The sequence below is a fragment of the Scyliorhinus torazame genome, chromosome 4, assembly GCF_047496885.1.
Source record: "Scyliorhinus torazame isolate Kashiwa2021f chromosome 4, sScyTor2.1, whole genome shotgun sequence".
Classification (NCBI taxonomy): domain Eukaryota; kingdom Metazoa; phylum Chordata; class Chondrichthyes; order Carcharhiniformes; family Scyliorhinidae; genus Scyliorhinus; species Scyliorhinus torazame.
This window is the reverse complement of record NC_092710.1, coordinates 34,020,040-34,041,140: the sequence shown is the minus strand read 5'-3', so window position 1 is coordinate 34,041,140 and position 21,101 is coordinate 34,020,040. Positions and strand designations below refer to the sequence as shown.

The 21,101-nt window shown below is 51.1% G+C and overlaps 1 long non-coding RNA gene across 8 annotated transcripts in view; it reads left to right on the top strand.

Moving 5' to 3' along the window:
* The window catches only part of LOC140410180 (uncharacterized), a 424,392-nt gene that overhangs the window by 10,385 nt on the left and 392,906 nt on the right, over positions 1 to 21,101 (top strand). The gene's annotated exons all lie outside the window — the stretch shown is intronic.

Below are 21,101 nucleotides of genomic sequence, written 5' to 3'. Positions count from 1 at the left end.
CAGTCTTACACACACTCATTCTCTCATACGTAAGCACTCACTTGCACACTCACTCACACTCCCTCACTCACTCTTACACATTCCTTCACACACACACACACTCGCTCTTACACACTCACTCACTCATACACACTCACTCACTCATACACACTCACTCACTCATACACACTCACTCGCACCCACTATTACACACACTCGCACACTCACTCATTCTTCCACACTAACTCGCCCACACACTCAAACTCACTTACACAATCACCCACACTTACATACTCACACACTGACTCACTCACTCTTACACACAGTCACCCTAACACACACTCACTGTTAACAGATATACTGGAGTGCAACACAGTGTGCAATCTAATTGAGGGGGTAGATTTCACTCACTCTCTCACACACTCTTACACACTCGCTCACACGCATACGCTTACACACTCGCTCACACACTTACACAATCACGCACTAACATTCTCACTCACTAACTCACTCTTACACACCTCTGTCACACTCGCTCACTATTACACACTGACTCACTCACGCTCACTCATTCCTATAGACTCACTCATTAGTATACACTGATCCACACACCCTCACTTACTTTCACACACTCACTCAGTCGCACACACACTCACTCACACACTCACTGTCACACACTCACTGTCACAGTCACACACTCATTCTTACACACCTGTCACTCTGACACAATCACTCCCAGATGCTAACACACATCACTCTTGCATACTGACTCACACAGTTCTTCACACTCTCACAATTACACACAGACACACACTTTCACACTCAATCACCTACTCACTCATTCTTACATACTAGCTCACACTCACTCACACACTCAAACTGATTTACACAATCACTCACATTGATATACGTACACACTGATTCACTCACTCCTACACACACTCACCATTACACACTCAGTCACTCTTGACAGTCACTCACTCACATACTCACACACACTAACTCGTTCACACTTACACACTCACTCATACACTCACACTTATACAGTCACTCACTCTTACGCGCACACACTCAATCACACAGTCTGACACACTCACTCACACTCTTACACAATCACTCACTAACACACACTCTCACTAACTCACTGTTACACATCCTGACTCACATTCGCTCACGATTACACTCACTCACACTCACATACAGACTGAAACTCACTCATTCCTACAGACTCACTCATTATTACACATTGACTCACACACACTCACTTAGTCTCACACACTCACTCGGTCTTACACACACACACTCTCACACACTCACTATCACTCTGACACACTATCACACCCACATGCTAACACACACTCACTCCTACACACTCTTTCACACTCAATAACCCACTCACTAATTCTTACACACCACCACTCACACACACTCACTCACAAACTCAAACTGACTGACACAATGACTCACACTGACATACACACACACACTGACTTGCTCACTCTTACACAAACTCACCATTACACATTCAGTAACTTTTGACACAGTCACTCACTCACATACTCACACACAAACTCATTCACACTTACACACTCACTCACTTATACACTGACACAACCACTCACTCACGATGTCCCCATCAAACACTCCCAGGACAGGTACAGCACGGGGTCAGATACAGAGTAAGGGTTCCTCTATGCTGTCCCCATCAAACACTCCCAGGACAGGTACAGCACGGGGTTAGATACAGAGCAAGGGTTCCTCTATGCTGTCCCCATCAAACACTCCCAGGGCAGCTACAGCATGGGGTTAGATACAGAGTAAAGCACCCTCTACACTGTCCCCATCAAACACTCCCAGGACAGGTACAGCACAGAGTTAGATACAGAGTAAAGCTCCCTCGCCACTGTCCCCATCAAACACTCCCAGGGCAGGTACAGCACGGGGTTAGATACAGAGTAAAGCACCCTCTCCACTGTCCCCAGCAAACACTCCCAGGACAGGAACAGCACGGGGTTAGATACAGAGTAAAGCTCCCTCTACACTGTCCCCATCAAACACTTCCAGGACAGGTACAGCACGGGGTTAGATACAGAGTAAAGCTCCCTCTACACTGTCCCCATCAAACACTCCCAGGACAGGTACAGCACGGGGTTAGATACAGAGTAAAGCAACCTCTACACTGTCCCCATCAAACACTCCCAGGACAGGTACAGCACGGGGTTAGGTACAGAGTAAAGCTCCCGCTACACTGTCCCCTGCAAACACTCCCAGGACAGGTACAGCACGGGGTTAGATACAGAGTAAAGCTCTCTCTACACTGTCCCCCATCAAACACTCCCAGGACAGGTACAGCATGGGGTTAGATACAGTGTGAAGCTCCCTCACACTGTCCCCATCAAACACTCCCAGGGCAGGTACAGCACGGGGTTACATACTGAGTAAAGCTCCCTCTACACTGTCCCCATCAAACACTCCCAGGACAGGTACAGCATGGGTTTCGATACAGAGTAAAGCTCCCTCTACACTGTCCCCATCAAACACTCCCAGGACAGGTACAGCACGGGGTTAGATACAGAGTAAAGCTCCCTCTACACTGTCCCCATCAAACACTCCAAGGCAGGTACAGCACGGGGTTAGATACAGTGTAAAGCTCTCTCTACACTGTCCCCATCAAACACTCCCAGGGCAGGTACAGCACGGGGTTAGATACAGAGTAAAGCTCCCTCTACACCGTCCCCATCAAACACTCCCAGGACAGGTACAGCATGGGGTTAGATACAGTGTGAAGCTCCCTCACACTGTCCCCATCAAACACTCCCAGGACAGGTACAGCATGGGGTTAGATACAGTGTAAAGCTCTCTCTACACTGTCCCCCATCAAACACTCCCAGGACAGGTACAGCATGAGGTTAGATACAGAGTAAAGCTCCCTCTACACCGTCCCCATCAAACACTCCCAGGACAGGTACAGCATGGGGTTAGATACAGTGTGAAGCTCCCTCACACTGTCCCCATCAAACACTCCCAGGACAGGTACAGCATGGGGTTAGATACAGTGTAAAGCTCTCACTACACTGTCCCCATCAAACACTCCCAGGGCAGGTACAGCACGGTGTTACATACTGAGTAAAGCACCCTCTACACTGTCCCCATCAAACACTCCCAGGACAGGTACAGTATGGGGTTAGATACAGAGTAAAGCTCCCTCTACACTGTCCCCATCAAACACTCCCAGAACAGGTACAGCATGGGTTTCGATACAGAGTAAAGCTCCCTCTACACTGTCCCCATCAAACACTCCCAGGACAGGTACAGCACGGGGTTAGATACAGAGTAAATCTCCCTCTATACTGTCCCCATCAAACACTCCCAGGACAGGTACAGCACGGGGTTAGATACAATGTAAAGCTCTCTCTACACTGTCCCCATCAAACACTCCCAGGGCAGGTACAGCACGGGGTTACATACTGAGTAAAGCACCCTCTACACTGTCCCCATCAAACACTCCCAGGGCAGGTACAGCATGGGTTTCGATACAGAGTAAAGCTCCCTCTACACTGTCCCCATCAAACACTCCCAGGACAGGTACAGCACGGGGTTAGATACAGAGTAAAGCTCCCTCTACACTGTCCCCATCAAACACTCCCAGGACAGGTACAGTACGGGGTTAGATACAGAGTAAAGCTCCCTCTACACTGTCCCCATCAAACACTCCCAGGACAGGTTCAGCACGGGGTTAGATACAGAGTAAAGCACCCTCTACACTGTCCCCATCAAACACTCCCAGGACAGGTACAGCACAGGGTCAGATACAGAGTAAAGCTCTCTCTACACTGTCCCCCATCAAACACTCCCAGGACAGGTACAGCATGAGGTTAGATACAGAGTAAAGCTCCCTCTACACCGTCCCCATCAAAGTCTCCCAGGACAGGTACAGCATGGGGTTAGATACAGTGTGAAGCTCCCTCACACTGTCCCCATCAAACACTCCCAGGACAGGTACAGCATGGGGTTAGATACAGTGTAAAGCTCTCTCTACACTGTCCCCATCAAACACTCCCAGGGCAGGTACAGCACGGGGTTACATACTGAGTAAAGCACCCTCTACACTGTCCCCATCAAACACTCCCAGGACAGGTACAGCATGGGGTTACATACTGAGTAAAGCTCCCTCTACACTGTCCCCATCAAACACTCCCAGGACAGGTACAGCATGGGTTTCGATACAGAGTAAAGCTCCCTCTACACTGTCCCCATCAAACACTCCCAGGACAGGTACAGCACGGGGTTAGATACAGAGTAAAGCTCCCTCTACACTGTCCCCATCAAACACTCCCAGGCAGGTACAGCACGGGGTTAGATACAGTGTAAAGCTCTCTCTACACTGTCCCCATCAAACACTCCCAGGGCAGGTACAGCACGGGGTTAGATACAGAGTAAAGCTCCCTCTACACCGTCCCCATCAAACACTCCCAGGACAGGTACAGCATGGGGTTAGATACAGTGTGAAGCTCCCTCACACTGTCCCCATCAAACACTCCCAGGACAGGTACAGCATGGGGTTAGATACAGTGTAAAGCTCTCTCTACACTGTCCCCCATCAAACACTCCCAGGACAGGTACAGCATGAGGTTAGATACAGAGTAAAGCTCCCTCTACACCGTCCCCATCAAACACTCCCAGGACAGGTACAGCATGGGGTTAGATACAGTGTGAAGCTCCCTCACACTGTCCCCATCAAACACTCCCAGGACAGGTACAGCATGGGGTTAGATACAGTGTAAAGCTCTCACTACACTGTCCCCATCAAACACTCCCAGGGCAGGTACAGCACGGTGTTACATACTGAGTAAAGCACCCTCTACACTGTCCCCATCAAACACTCCCAGGACAGGTACAGTATGGGGTTAGATACAGAGTAAAGCTCCCTCTACACTGTCCCCATCAAACCCTCCCAGAACAGGTACAGCATGGGTTTCGATACAGAGTAAAGCTCCCTCTACACTGTCCCCATCAAACACTCCCAGGACAGGTACAGCACGGGGTTAGATACAGAGTAAATCTCCCTCTATACTGTCCCCATCAAACACTCCCAGGACAGGTACAGCACGGGGTTAGATACAATGTAAAGCTCTCTCTACACTGTCCCCATCAAACACTCCCAGGGCAGGTACAGCACGGGGTTACATACTGAGTAAAGCACCCTCTACACTGTCCCCATCAAACACTCCCAGGGCAGGTACAGCATGGGTTTCGATACAGAGTAAAGCTCCCTCTACACTGTCCCCATCAAACACTCCCAGGACAGGTACAGCACGGGGTTAGATACAGAGTAAAGCTCCCTCTACACTGTCCCCATCAAACACTCCCAGGACAGGTACAGTACGGGGTTAGATACAGAGTAAAGCTCCCTCTACACTGTCCCCATCAAACACTCCCAGGACAGGTTCAGCACGGGGTTAGATACAGAGTAAAGCTCCCTCTACACTGTCCCCTGCAAACACTCCCAGGACAGGTACAGCACGGGGTTAGATACAGAGTAAAGCTCTCTCTACACTGTCCCCCATCAAACACTCCCAGGACAGGTACAGCATGGGGTTAGATACAGTGTGAAGCTCCCTCACACTGTCCCCATCAAACACTCCCAGGGCAGGTACAGCACGGGGTTACATACTGAGTAAAGCTCCCTCTACACTGTCCCCATCAAACACTCCCAGGACAGGTACAGCATGGGTTTCGATACAGAGTAAAGCTCCCTCTACACTGTCCCCATCAAACACTCCCAGGACAGGTACAGCACGGGGTTAGATACAGAGTAAAGCTCCCTCTACACTGTCCCCATCAAACACTCCAAGGCAGGTACAGCACGGGGTTAGATACAGTGTAAAGCTCTCTCTACACTGTCCCCATCAAACACTCCCAGGGCAGGTACAGCACGGGGTTAGATACAGAGTAAAGCTCCCTCTACACCGTCCCCATCAAACACTCCCAGGACAGGTACAGCATGGGGTTAGATACAGTGTGAAGCTCCCTCACACTGTCCCCATCAAACACTCCCAGGACAGGTACAGCATGGGGTTAGATACAGTGTAAAGCTCTCTCTACACTGTCCCCCATCAAACACTCCCAGGACAGGTACAGCATGAGGTTAGATACAGAGTAAAGCTCCCTCTACACCGTCCCCATCAAACACTCCCAGGACAGGTACAGCATGGGGTTAGATACAGTGTGAAGCTCCCTCACACTGTCCCCATCAAACACTCCCAGGACAGGTACAGCATGGGGTTAGATACAGTGTAAAGCTCTCACTACACTGTCCCCATCAAACACTCCCAGGGCAGGTACAGCACGGTGTTACATACTGAGTAAAGCACCCTCTACACTGTCCCCATCAAACACTCCCAGGACAGGTACAGTATGGGGTTAGATACAGAGTAAAGCTCCCTCTACACTGTCCCCATCAAACACTCCCAGAACAGGTACAGCATGGGTTTCGATACAGAGTAAAGCTCCCTCTACACTGTCCCCATCAAACACTCCCAGGACAGGTACAGCACGGGGTTAGATACAGAGTAAATCTCCCTCTATACTGTCCCCATCAAACACTCCCAGGACAGGTACAGCACGGGGTTAGATACAATGTAAAGCTCTCTCTACACTGTCCCCATCAAACACTCCCAGGGCAGGTACAGCACGGGGTTACATACTGAGTAAAGCACCCTCTACACTGTCCCCATCAAACACTCCCAGGGCAGGTACAGCATGGGTTTCGATACAGAGTAAAGCTCCCTCTACACTGTCCCCATCAAACACTCCCAGGACAGGTACAGCACGGGGTTAGATACAGAGTAAAGCTCCCTCTACACTGTCCCCATCAAACACTCCCAGGACAGGTACAGTACGGGGTTAGATACAGAGTAAAGCTCCCTCTACACTGTCCCCATCAAACACTCCCAGGACAGGTTCAGCACGGGGTTAGATACAGAGTAAAGCACCCTCTACACTGTCCCCATCAAACACTCCCAGGACAGGTACAGCACAGGGTCAGATACAGAGTAAAGCTCTCTCTACACTGTCCCCCATCAAACACTCCCAGGACAGGTACAGCATGAGGTTAGATACAGAGTAAAGCTCCCTCTACACCGTCCCCATCAAAGTCTCCCAGGACAGGTACAGCATGGGGTTAGATACAGTGTGAAGCTCCCTCACACTGTCCCCATCAAACACTCCCAGGACAGGTACAGCATGGGGTTAGATACAGTGTAAAGCTCTCTCTACACTGTCCCCATCAAACACTCCCAGGGCAGGTACAGCACGGGGTTACATACTGAGTAAAGCACCCTCTACACTGTCCCCATCAAACACTCCCAGGACAGGTACAGCATGGGGTTACATACTGAGTAAAGCTCCCTCTACACTGTCCCCATCAAACACTCCCAGGACAGGTACAGCATGGGTTTCGATACAGAGTAAAGCTCCCTCTACACTGTCCCCATCAAACACTCCCAGGACAGGTACAGCACGGGGTTAGATACAGAGTAAAGCTCCCTCTACACTGTCCCCATCAAACACTCCCAGGCAGGTACAGCACGGGGTTAGATACAGTGTAAAGCTCTCTCTACACTGTCCCCATCAAACACTCCCAGGGCAGGTACAGCACGGGGTTAGATACAGAGTAAAGCTCCCTCTACACCGTCCCCATCAAACACTCCCAGGACAGGTACAGCATGGGGTTAGATACAGTGTGAAGCTCCCTCACACTGTCCCCATCAAACACTCCCAGGACAGGTACAGCATGGGGTTAGATACAGTGTAAAGCTCTCTCTACACTGTCCCCCATCAAACACTCCCAGGACAGGTACAGCATGAGGTTAGATACAGAGTAAAGCTCCCTCTACACCGTCCCCATCAAACACTCCCAGGACAGGTACAGCATGGGGTTAGATACAGTGTGAAGCTCCCTCACACTGTCCCCATCAAACACTCCCAGGACAGGTACAGCATGGGGTTAGATACAGTGTAAAGCTCTCACTACACTGTCCCCATCAAACACTCCCAGGGCAGGTACAGCACGGTGTTACATACTGAGTAAAGCACCCTCTACACTGTCCCCATCAAACACTCCCAGGACAGGTACAGTATGGGGTTAGATACAGAGTAAAGCTCCCTCTACACTGTCCCCATCAAACCCTCCCAGAACAGGTACAGCATGGGTTTCGATACAGAGTAAAGCTCCCTCTACACTGTCCCCATCAAACACTCCCAGGACAGGTACAGCACGGGGTTAGATACAGAGTAAATCTCCCTCTATACTGTCCCCATCAAACACTCCCAGGACAGGTACAGCACGGGGTTAGATACAATGTAAAGCTCTCTCTACACTGTCCCCATCAAACACTCCCAGGGCAGGTACAGCACGGGGTTACATACTGAGTAAAGCACCCTCTACACTGTCCCCATCAAACACTCCCAGGGCAGGTACAGCATGGGTTTCGATACAGAGTAAAGCTCCCTCTACACTGTCCCCATCAAACACTCCCAGGACAGGTACAGCACGGGGTTAGATACAGAGTAAAGCTCCCTCTACACTGTCCCCATCAAACACTCCCAGGACAGGTACAGTACGGGGTTAGATACAGAGTAAAGCTCCCTCTACACTGTCCCCATCAAACACTCCCAGGACAGGTTCAGCACGGGGTTAGATACAGAGTAAAGCACCCTCTACACTGTCCCCATCAAACACTCCCAGGACAGGTACAGCACAGGGTCAGATACAGAGTAAAGCTCTCTCTACACTGTCCCCCATCAAACACTCCCAGGACAGGTACAGCATGAGGTTAGATACAGAGTAAAGCTCCCTCTACACCGTCCCCATCAAAGTCTCCCAGGACAGGTACAGCATGGGGTTAGATACAGTGTGAAGCTCCCTCACACTGTCCCCATCAAACACTCCCAGGACAGGTACAGCATGGGGTTAGATACAGTGTAAAGCTCTCTCTACACTGTCCCCATCAAACACTCCCAGGGCAGGTACAGCACGGGGTTACATACTGAGTAAAGCACCCTCTACACTGTCCCCATCAAACACTCCCAGGACAGGTACAGCATGGGGTTAGATACAGAGTAAAGCTCCCTCTACACTGTCCCCATCAAACACTCCCAGGACAGGTACAGCACGGGGTCAGATACAGAGTAAAGCTCCCTCTACACTGTCCCCATCAAACACTCCCAGGACAGGTACAGTACGGGGTTAGATACAGAGTAAAGCTCCCTCTACACTGTCCCCATCAAACACTCCCAGGACAGGTACAGCACGGGGTCAGATATCGAGCAGGGCTCTCTCTACACTATACTGTTTCCATTTTCTCACATCATATTTGCTTCTTTTCCAATTCACTTTAATTCTCTGCCATCTCGTTCTTGATCTTCTTAATAGTGGGAACCGTTTCTCCCTGTCTACTCTGTCCGGCACCCCCAAGATTTGAACACCTCTATCTCATCTCCTCTTGGCCATTTCTCTCCGTGGAGAACAGACCCAACCTCTCCAATCTAACCTCATCACTGAAGTATCTCATTCCTGAACCATTCTTGTGAACCTCCTCTGCACTCGCTCCAGTGTGTTCACATCCTTCCTACAGTGTGGCACCCAGAACTGTCCACAATATTCCAGCTGAGGTCTAACTAGTGTCTTGTATAAGTTCAGCCTTACCTCCGCGCTCTTGTACCAATGCAGGAAAATACTGAGCAGGTCAGGCAGCATCTATGGAGAGTGAAATATAATCTTGGACCAGGGCGACTGGCAGATAGACAGATAGAGAAAAGTCCACACACACAGTAACACACTTACCCTCACACAGACACCCTGCTCTAATCAGATAGAAAATGCGGCAGATGACTTCTCCATCGGTAACTGGAAGGTGATTAATTGGATTTCTCTTCAAAAAGACCAGCTCATATTTAAAAAGAATGGGTGGGTGGGAGGGTTGGTGCTTCCCAATCTTTTGTATTATTATTGGGCGGTGAATTTGGAGAAGATTGGGCAATGGTGGGGAGAGGAAGAAGCGGAATGGGTACAGGTGGTGGAAGAATCGTGTAAGGGGGCTAGTTTGCAGACTTCCGCTGCAGCTGCACTCCCATTTCCCCCGGGGAGGTTGACACAAAGCCCGGTGCTGGCATCTTCCTTCAACATCTGGAGCAAGCGGAGATGCCATTTTGCTTTGGTAAACTTGACGGTGCAAGCCCCTATTTATGGAAACCACCGATTCACCCCAGCGGCAAGACTGGATACAATATTTAAACAGTGGCATAAAGCTGGGCTGAGACAGGTTACAGACTTGTTGTTGGAAAGTAGATTTGAAGAATTGAGGGAGAAACATAAAATGCAGAGGGAGGTGAAGTTTAATTATCTTCAATGATGAAACTTGGTGAAAAAGGAGTTGTCCTCGTTCGTTTGCCTACCGGAGAACAAGCTGCTGGAGAAATTGCTCCTCCCAGCTGAGTTGGTGATGGGAGAATTACTAACATTTACAGGTGGCTGATGGACAAAAAGAAAGCAGCGATTGAAGAGATGAAACAAAAGTGGAAGGAAGAGTTGGATATGGAGTTGGAATGGGGACTATGGAGTGAGATTATACACAGGGTCAATGCGACATCTTCATGCGCTCGGATGGGCTTGATACAATTCAAGGATGTACACAGGGGCCCATATGACACAGGAACGAATGAGCAGATTCCTCACAGAGGAAGAAGATAAATGTGAGAGTGTAAAGGAGGACCAGTTAACCATGTCCACATCTTCTGGTCACGTCCACGATTTGTGGGCTTCTGGCTCTCGCTATTTCAACACGAACAAAAGTTGTGGAGGTGGGAATATTACTGGGACCACGAGGCAATTTCTGGGGTGTCGGAAGTACCGGGACTAATAGGTGGGGACGGGGCCGATGTGGTGGCCTTTGCCACATTGATCGCCCGGAGGCTAATTTTATTGGAAGGGAAGTCAGAAGATCCGCCAAAAATATCGACATGGTTGAGGGATATTGCGGAATTCCTTAAACTTGAGAAACTAAAGTTAGCCCTTTGTGGCTCAGATGGGGGTTTCTGGACGAGATGGAAGCTGTTCTTGTCTCTATTTACAGATCTGTTTGTTGCCAGTGGGTAAGGGGAGGGAAGAGCGGAAAGGTTTAATGGAAATAAAGGAATAAATGTCAAATGAGGAGAATAGTATTTTGTTTGTGTTGTGACTGACTGATTGTTTGTATGTTGTTATGTCCGTCCTCATCGGAATGAAAATATTTTCAAAAAACACAGCAACATTAACCACACTTATTAAAAAGTAGCTCACGGACTGCAAAATGTTTGAAGGTCATGAGTTAAAAGTCTTAAACTTAAACGTGGGAATGAGGGAGTTAATTCAACCTTTCCACAGGGGACGTAGGGGAATTTTCCACCATGATCACATTTCTGACTGGGGAATCTTGCTGTGCAATCAATATGCCTGCTGTCAGTGTGTACATGTTCAAGTAGAAAGAGAGAAAGAAATCCATCTTCAGAGACTCTGAACTTAATTTTGAAAGTGCCACCATTTTGGGGCTCTTCCTGTGCACAAGCTGCCAGCAGAATTCCCCAACTTAAAAACAAGGTGAGAGTGGAGAGTGACGGGCGAGTTAACAGAAAGCAGTTGGGGTTATCAAACTAACCGTTTTCATTCAATCCAAATTGTTTCATTATAAATTCTAATCTCAATAAATGACATCAGATGATTTCAGTGAAAAAATCCCATTGAACCTCCTTGTCTAATAAAATGATGTTGTTGCCGATGACCCTGTATTGATTGAGGAATAAGCTTGACATCTCACAGTGTGAATAAATCAAATTGAATCCAAATTTATAGAGCCGCTCATTGAAGAAATCTGTCTGTGAGCAACATGTAAAATATGAAGTGAAACTTTGCAATGAGCTTTGTTTTTGTGGCCAGGAATCTTCTCTTAAAGACCCATCAAACATTCCCAGGACAGGTACTGCACGGGGTTAGATAAAGAGTAATGCTCCCTCGACACTGTCACCATCAAACACTCCCAGGGCAGGTACAGCACGGGGTTAGATACAGAGTAAAGCTCCCTCTACACTGTCCCCATCAAACACTCCCAGGGCAGGTACAGCACATGGTCAGATACAGAGTAAAGCTCCCTCTACACTGTCCCCAGCAAACACTCCCAGGGCAGGTACAGCACAGGGTCAGATACAGAGTAAAGCTCCCTCTACACTGTCCCCAGCAAACACTCCCAGGGCAGGTACAGCACAGGGTCAGATACAGAGTAAAGCTCCCTCTACACTGTCCCCAGCAAACACCCAGGACAGGTTCAGCATGGGGTTACAAAGGGAATAAATGTTCCTCTACAGTTTCCAAAACAGAAGCTGCCAGGATATTTACAGCAAGTAGAGGGAATGAGGCAATGTTTCCAAAGGAAGGGTTTTATTTTTAAAGAAGATAGGAAATTATCAACGTAACAGAACTTATCCCAAATGATGATTTCTCCAATATCCAAATCCAAAACGATGCCGAATTCATTCCCATCCCACTTTTCTGGATACTCTGAAATAGATAAACAGAGAGATAATTAGCAATAACAGACCACAAGGAATAGGAGCAGGATCTAATTGAGGGATTCAGGGGTGTTTATATATAGAATAACAGGTACCTGGGAGTGAGTTACAGACTGGAATCTAATCGAGGGGTTCACAATGGTTTATATATTGAATAACAGATACCCGGGAGTGAGTTACAGACTGGAATCTAATCAAGCTCTCTAGTCGTGCAAGACTCGCTCACTCTTGCACACACTCACAGTTAACAGATACACTGCAGTGCGATACAGTGTGCAATCTAATCGAGTGGATTTAACTCACGCTTACACACTCACTCACACAGTTGTACACAATCACTCACTAACACACTCACTAACTCACTCTTACACACCCTGACTCACACTCGCTCACCATTACACACTCACTCACACTCGTATTCCTACACCCTCACTCATTATTACACACTCACTTACTCTCACACACTCACTCAGTCTCTCACACACTCTCTCACACTTAAACACTCACTCACACCCCCCACTCACCTTTACACATTCAATCACACACACACTCACTCACTCTTATACATTCACTCACACACACTGCTACAAACTCGCACTCACACTCCCTCACACACTTAATCATTCACTCTTACACACACACTCACCCCCACTATAACACACACACACTCGCACACTCACTCATTCTTACACACAAACTCGCTCACACACTCAAATTCACTTACACAATCACACACACTGGCTCGCTCACTCTTGCACACACTCACAGTTAACAGATACACTGCAGTGCGATACAGTGTGCAATCTAATCGAGTGGATTTAACTCACGCTTACACACTCACTCACACTCACTTACACACTGAAACTCACTCATTCCTATAGACTCACTCATTATTACACACTGATTCCACACTCACTCACTCTCACACACTCACTCAATCAGTCTCACACACACACATACTCACACACTCTTGCACAATCACTCACTAACATACTCTCACTCATTAACTCACTCTTACACACCCCGACTCACACTCACTCACCATTACACAATCACTCACTCACACTCACTTACACACTGAAACTCACTCATTACTACAGACTCACTCATTATTGCACGCTGATTCCATACTCAATCGGTCTCTCACACTCACGCTCTCACACTCACCCACACCCACTCACTCACCCACACCCACTCACTCACCCACACCCACTCACTCACCCACACCCACTCACTCACCCACACCCACTCACTCACCCACACTCACTCACTCACCCACACTCACTCACTCACCCACACCCACTCACTCACCCACACCCACTCACTCACCCACACCCACTCACTCACTCACCCACACCCACTCACTCACTCACCCACACCCACTCACTCACTCACCCACACCCACTCACTCACTCACCCACACCCACTCACTCGCTCACTCGCTCACCCACACCCACTCGCTCGCTCACCCACACTCACTCGCTCACCCACACCCACTCACTCGCTCACCCACACTCACTCGCTCACCCACACCCACTCACTCACTCACCCACACCCACTCACTCGCTCACTCGCTCACCCACACCCACTCACTCGCTCACTCGCTCACCCACACCCACTCACTCGCTCACTCGCTCACCCACACACACTCACTCGCTCACCCACACTCACTCGCTCACCCACACTCACTCGCTCACCCACACTCACTCGCTCACCCACACTCTCACGCTCACCCACACTCACGCTCACCCACACTCACGCTCACCCACACTCACGCTCACCCACACTCACGCTCACCCACACTCACGCTCACCCACACTCACGCTCACCCACACTCACGCTCACCCACACTCACGCTCACCCACACTCACGCTCACCCACACTCACGCTCACCCACACTCACGCTCACCCACACTCACGCTCACCCACACTCACGCTCACCCACACTCACGCTCACCCACACTCACGCTCACCCACACTCACGCTCACCCACACTCACGCTCACCCACACTCACGCTCACCCACACTCACGCTCACCCACACTCACGCTCACCCACACTCACGCTCACCCACACTCACGCTCACCCACACTCACGCTCACCCACACTCACGCTCACCCACACTCACGCTCACCCACACTCACGCTCACCCACACTCACGCTCACCCACACTCACGCTCACCCACACTCACGCTCACCCACACTCACGCTCACCCACACTCACGCTCACCCACACTCACGCTCACCCACACTCACGCTCACCCACACTCACGCTCACCCACACTCACGCTCACCCACACTCACGCTCACCCACACTCACGCTCACCCACACTCACGCTCACCCACACTCACGCTCACCCACACTCACGCTCACCCACACTCACGCTCACCCACACTCACGCTCACCCACACTCACGCTCACCCACACTCACGCTCACCCACACTCACGCTCACCCACACTCACGCTCACCCACACTCACGCTCACCCACACTCACGCTCACCCACACTCACGCTCACCCACACTCACGCTCACCCACACTCACGCTCACCCACACTCACGCTCACCCACACTCACGCTCACCCACACTCACGCTCACCCACACTCACGCTCACCCACACTCACGCTCACCCACACTCACGCTCACCCACACTCACGCTCACCCACACTCACGCTCACCCACACTCACGCTCACCCACACTCACGCTCACCCACACTCACGCTCACCCACACTCACGCTCACCCACACTCACGCTCACCCACACTCACGCTCACCCACACTCACGCTCACCCACACTCACGCTCACCCACACTCACGCTCACCCACACTCACGCTCACCCACACTCACGCTCACCCACACTCACGCTCACCCACACTCACGCTCACCCACACTCACGCTCACCCACACTCACGCTCACCCACACTCACGCTCACCCACACTCACGCTCACCCACACTCACGCTCACCCACACTCACGCTCACCCACACTCACGCTCACCCACACTCACGCTCACCCACACTCACGCTCACCCACACTCACGCTCACCCACACTCACGCTCACCCACACTCACGCTCACCCACACTCACGCTCACCCACACTCACGCTCACCCACACTCACGCTCACCCACACTCACGCTCACCCACACTCACGCTCACCCACACTCACGCTCACCCACACTCACGCTCACCCACACTCACGCTCACCCACACTCACGCTCACCCACACTCACGCTCACCCACACTCACGCTCACCCACACTCACGCTCACCCACACTCACGCTCACCCACACTCACGCTCACCCACACTCACGCTCACCCACACTCACGCTCACCCACACTCACGCTCACCCACACTCACGCTCACCCACACTCACGCTCACCCACACTCACGCTCACCCACACTCACGCTCACCCACACTCACGCTCACCCACACTCACGCTCACCCACACTCACGCTCACCCACACTCACGCTCACCCACACTCACGCTCACCCACACTCACGCTCACCCACACTCACGCTCACCCACACTCACGCTCACCCACACTCACGCTCACCCACACTCACGCTCACCCACACTCACGCTCACCCACACTCACGCTCACCCACACTCACGCTCACCCACACTCACGCTCACCCACACTCACGCTCACCCACACTCACGCTCACCCACACTCACGCTCACCCACACTCACGCTCACCCACACTCACGCTCACCCACACTCACGCTCACCCACACTCACGCTCACCCACACTCACGCTCACCCACACTCACGCTCACCCACACTCACGCTCACCCACACTCACGCTCACCCACACTCACGCTCACCCACACTCACGCTCACCCACACTCACGCTCACCCACACTCACGCTCACCCACACTCACGCTCACCCACACTCCGCTCACCCACACTCCGCTCACCCACACTCCGCTCACCCACACTCCGCTCACCCACACTCCGCTCACCCACACTCCGCTCACCCACACTCCGCTCACCCACACTCCGCTCACCCACACTCCGCTCACCCACACTCCGCTCACCCACACTCCGCTCACCCACACTCCGCTCACCCACACTCCGCTCACCCACACTCCGCTCACCCACACTCCGCTCACCCACACTCCGCTCACCCACACTCCGCTCACCCACACTCCGCTCACCCACACTCCGCTCACCCACACTCCGCTCACCCACACTCCGCTCACCCACACTCCGCTCACCCACACTCCGCTCACCCACACTCCGCTCACCCACACTCCGCTCACCCACACTCCGCTCACCCACACTCCGCTCACCCACACTCCGCTCACCCACACTCCGCTCACCCACACTCCGCTCACCCACACTCCGCTCACCCACACTCCGCTCACCCACACTCCGCTCACCCACACTCCGCTCACCCACACTCCGCTCACCCACACTCCGCTCACCCACACTCCGCTCACCCACACTCCGCTCACCCACACTCCGCTCACCCACACTCCGCTCACCCACACTCCGCTCACCCACACTCCGCTCACCCACACTCCGCTCACCCACACTCCGCTCACCCACACTCCGCTCACCCACACTCCGCTCACCCACACTCCGCTCACCCACACTCCGCTCACCCACACTCCGCTCACCCACACTCCGCTCACCCACACTCCGCTCACCCACACTCCGCTCACCCACACTCCGCTCACCCACACTCCGCTCACCCACACTCCGCTCACCCACACTCCGCTCACCCACACTCCGCTCACCCACACTCCGCTCACCCACACTCCGCTCACCCACACTCCGCTCACCCACACTCCGCTCACCCACACTCCGCTCACCCACACTCCGCTCACCCACACTCCGCTCACCCACACTCCGCTCACCCACACTCCGCTCACCCACACTCCGCTCACCCACACTCCGCTCACCCACACTCCGCTCACCCACACTCCGCTCACCCACACTCCGCTCACCCACACTCCGCTCACCCACACTCCGCTCACCCACACTCCGCTCACCCACACTCCGCTCACCCACACTCCGCTCACCCACACTCCGCTCACCCACACTCCGCTCACCCACACTCCGCTCACCCACACTCCGCTCACCCACACTCCGCTCACCCACACTCCGCTCACCCACACTCCGCTCACCCACACTCCGCTCACCCACACTCCGCTCACCCACACTCCGCTCACCCACACGGAAACGCGTTGATGACACGGCTGAACGTCGCTGTCTGAAACTCAAAAAAACTCCAAGTATCAATGTTTCAGTCATTCGACGTCCGGCAATGACAGGCGTTGAAGGCGAGAGTGATTCCTCTACAGACAGGAAATGGAAACACATTGGAGCCTCTACAATCGCTATGTGTGCAGCATGGTATCATAACTCCAGGGTCCCAGGTTCGATTCCCGGCTTGGGTCACTGTCTGTGCGGAGTCTGCACATCCTCCCTGGGTCTGCCTGGGTTTCCTCCCGGTGCTCCGGTTTCGTCCCACAAGAAAGACGTGCTGTTAGGATATTCTGAATTCTCCCCCTGTGTACCCGAACAGGCGCCAGAATGTGACGACTAGGGGCTTTTCACATTAACCTCATTGCAGTGTTAATGTAAACCTGCTTGTGACAATGAAGATTATTATTACATGTATCGCCCCAAGCTGTGAGATGCACGCAAGGGTGTACAATGCCATAGCAACAGAGATTGTTGGCAGTCGACTTGGCGGCGGGGAATTGGACTTCGGTGCGGTTAGCCATTGTGGGTTTGATGCATGCGAAAAACACGGGACCCCCATCCTCGTTTTGTCTGCAGACAATTCAGGATCTGCCGCCTGACCTTACCTGGGATGCATTGGGTTGCGTTGAGGGTTGGACCGAATTTCGATCCGAGAGCCCAAGACGGTGACTGAGTTTTTGTTTCACACCTGCACCCCTTCCGATCACTGTGATCACTAGCAGCGCAGTAATAATCCGCCGTATCAGTCGGATCCACGCGCAGTATTTTCAGGCTGCAGCTTTTGAAATCGGGCCTGGTGACTTCAACCTTTCCCGTGAAACTGTCCTCAGGCTGAGGATCAGAGCCGAAAGCAGATGTAATGATCAGCTGCAAACCCTCTCCGATCTTCTGACGATACCAGTTCATGTAGGTCTCGCTGGTGTCATTCTGGTAACACTGCATCTCCACTGTCTTCCCCTTTTCAACGGACATGCGGTTCCACCACTGTGTAACGAAAGCGCTCCGATAGCCAACTGCGGAGAAACATGAGGAACAGATAGGATCAAAAATGAAATGGGACGGTGAAGGTAGCGAGGATGCTCCGTCTTTTGTCTGCAGACAATTCGCTCAATCACGCCACAAACCATACCTCAATAATAAAAGCCTTACGACTTCCACCAGCGAGAGTGCCCGGCGCCTCTCATTGCCGTGACATTTAAAATTGTACTGATATAGAAGGCTATATACATATAATATATGCATATATATTTCAAAAACAAGGTATTTAGAAAACGAAGCAATTGTGCAGTTCAGAAGCTGAAGTCGGCGAATGGTCAGCTCTTGAAAGAGATGCGTTACAATTACTCACACCTCCATGTAATTTGACAGTAGATCAGCAAATCTGCTTGTACTTAAATCATGATCCATGTACCTTTTGTAAGCCGCGTCTGCAAGTGTTTCATCATGCTCCCAGCCAACCGGCAGTCCGCCGTTCAAAGATTAACACACGACAAATCTGACTGATAAAATCGTTTCTACAGAACCAAGAAGTACATAGAACATTACAGCGCAGTACAGGCCCTTCGGCCCTCGATGTTGCGCCGACCTGTGAAACCACTCTAAAGCCCATCTACACTATTCCCTTATCGTCCATATGTCTATCCAATGACCATTTAAATGCCCTTAGTGTTGGCGAGTCCACTACTGTTGCAGGCAGGGAATTCCACGCCCTTACTACTCTCTGACTAAAGAACCTATCTCTGACATCTGTCCTATATCTATCTCCTCTTAATTTAAAGCTATGTCCCCTCGTGCTAGTCATCACCATCCGAGGGAAAAGGCTCTCACTCACTGTCCACCCTATCCAATCCTCTGATCATCTTGTATGCTCAATTAAGTCACCTCTTCAGTGACTTAAGTGACTTCTCTTAAGAGAAAAAAAAATAACATTCGCGAAACGAGTCATACAAGGATGAAAAGTAACCTGGGAGCATCAGCAACAATAGGTGTTGGAACATAATACGCCTCATGATGCCGGAATGTGAACCTTCAGTGAATATCTGGCCTCGGTTACCCTCCCATGGACTGCACTCTGAACGCGCTGTCACTCCGTTTTCGCCAGACTGTGGAAATTACGTCATTTCAAGAGTAGCCAATAAAACGTCCCCTGCTTCATCAAAGCCAAGCGTACGCTTTAAGGTTGTGTTCATAAAGTCTTCTTGCAATGTGCAATATTTTGTAGGTCAGTGGGTTGCTCAGAAAGATTTGAACGGCCTACATCTTTGTGGTTTGTTCGTGAAGGCGTTGCGAAATCCTCTCCAACTCGCTTCATGATTCACCCTCCGATGGACATCGGAACGTAACTCTCATTTCAAGCAGTATTAACGGCAATGTGCAAGCAGGAACACTCTTCCTCAGCTGGATAAAACTAAGAGGAGATGCGATGTATATCTTTCAAATGAAAAAGGCTTTTGAGAGAGTACAGGGGTCCAAACAGCTTCCGTTGAGTGGAGGGTAGAGTAACTAAAGGCGATTCGTCAAAGGGCAACGGAGGGGGTGGGGATACCATTTTGATTTCAAATAATTGCGTTTTCAAAAGCTGGAGTAAATTTCCTGACAGACTAGAGGGAGCAGATCGAAAATAAATTGTGGGAGGAGGTTTCGAAATATGTTTGAACAGGATATATTCAGAGCCCTTTTTGCACTGTTGAGACGCGTTGGCCTTTAGTTATCCAGCGTTGTTCAAAAGCGGGGAATATATTTGGGAGTGGGCAGGTGTCTTTAATATGTGCTGCTTCGTGAACAGTCCGCTCACTGACTAACAGGGCGGCATGTTTTTGATCCCCAAACAGAAACTACTGGATAATCGCAGATGGTCTGGCAGTATCTGTGGCGAGAAGAGGGAGCTAACAGTTCCAGTCTGGGTGACTCTTTGTCAGAGCTAGCTTTGATGTTGTTAGACATGCTGAGATTATCCAATATTTTCTGGTTTTATTTCAGATTCCGGTATCCGCAGTAATTTGATCTTGCCACCATGTTTTTGATGCAGCCCGGCACATGTTTGAGTCACTGTGATCACTCGCAGCGCAGTAATAGACCGCAGTGTCAGCCGGTTCCACGTTCTCTATTTTCAGACTGCAGCGCTTTGTCTCCGTTCTGCTGCCTTTGAATCTCTCCGGTACACCTCCCTCAGGGGTGGGATGTGAGGTGCCAATCGAAGTCATCAGGAGCTGTAACCTTGCTCCGGATTGCTGGCGGTACCAGTACATGTGGGTATTGCTAGTGTCGTTCTGGTAACAATGCATTTCCGCCGATTCTCC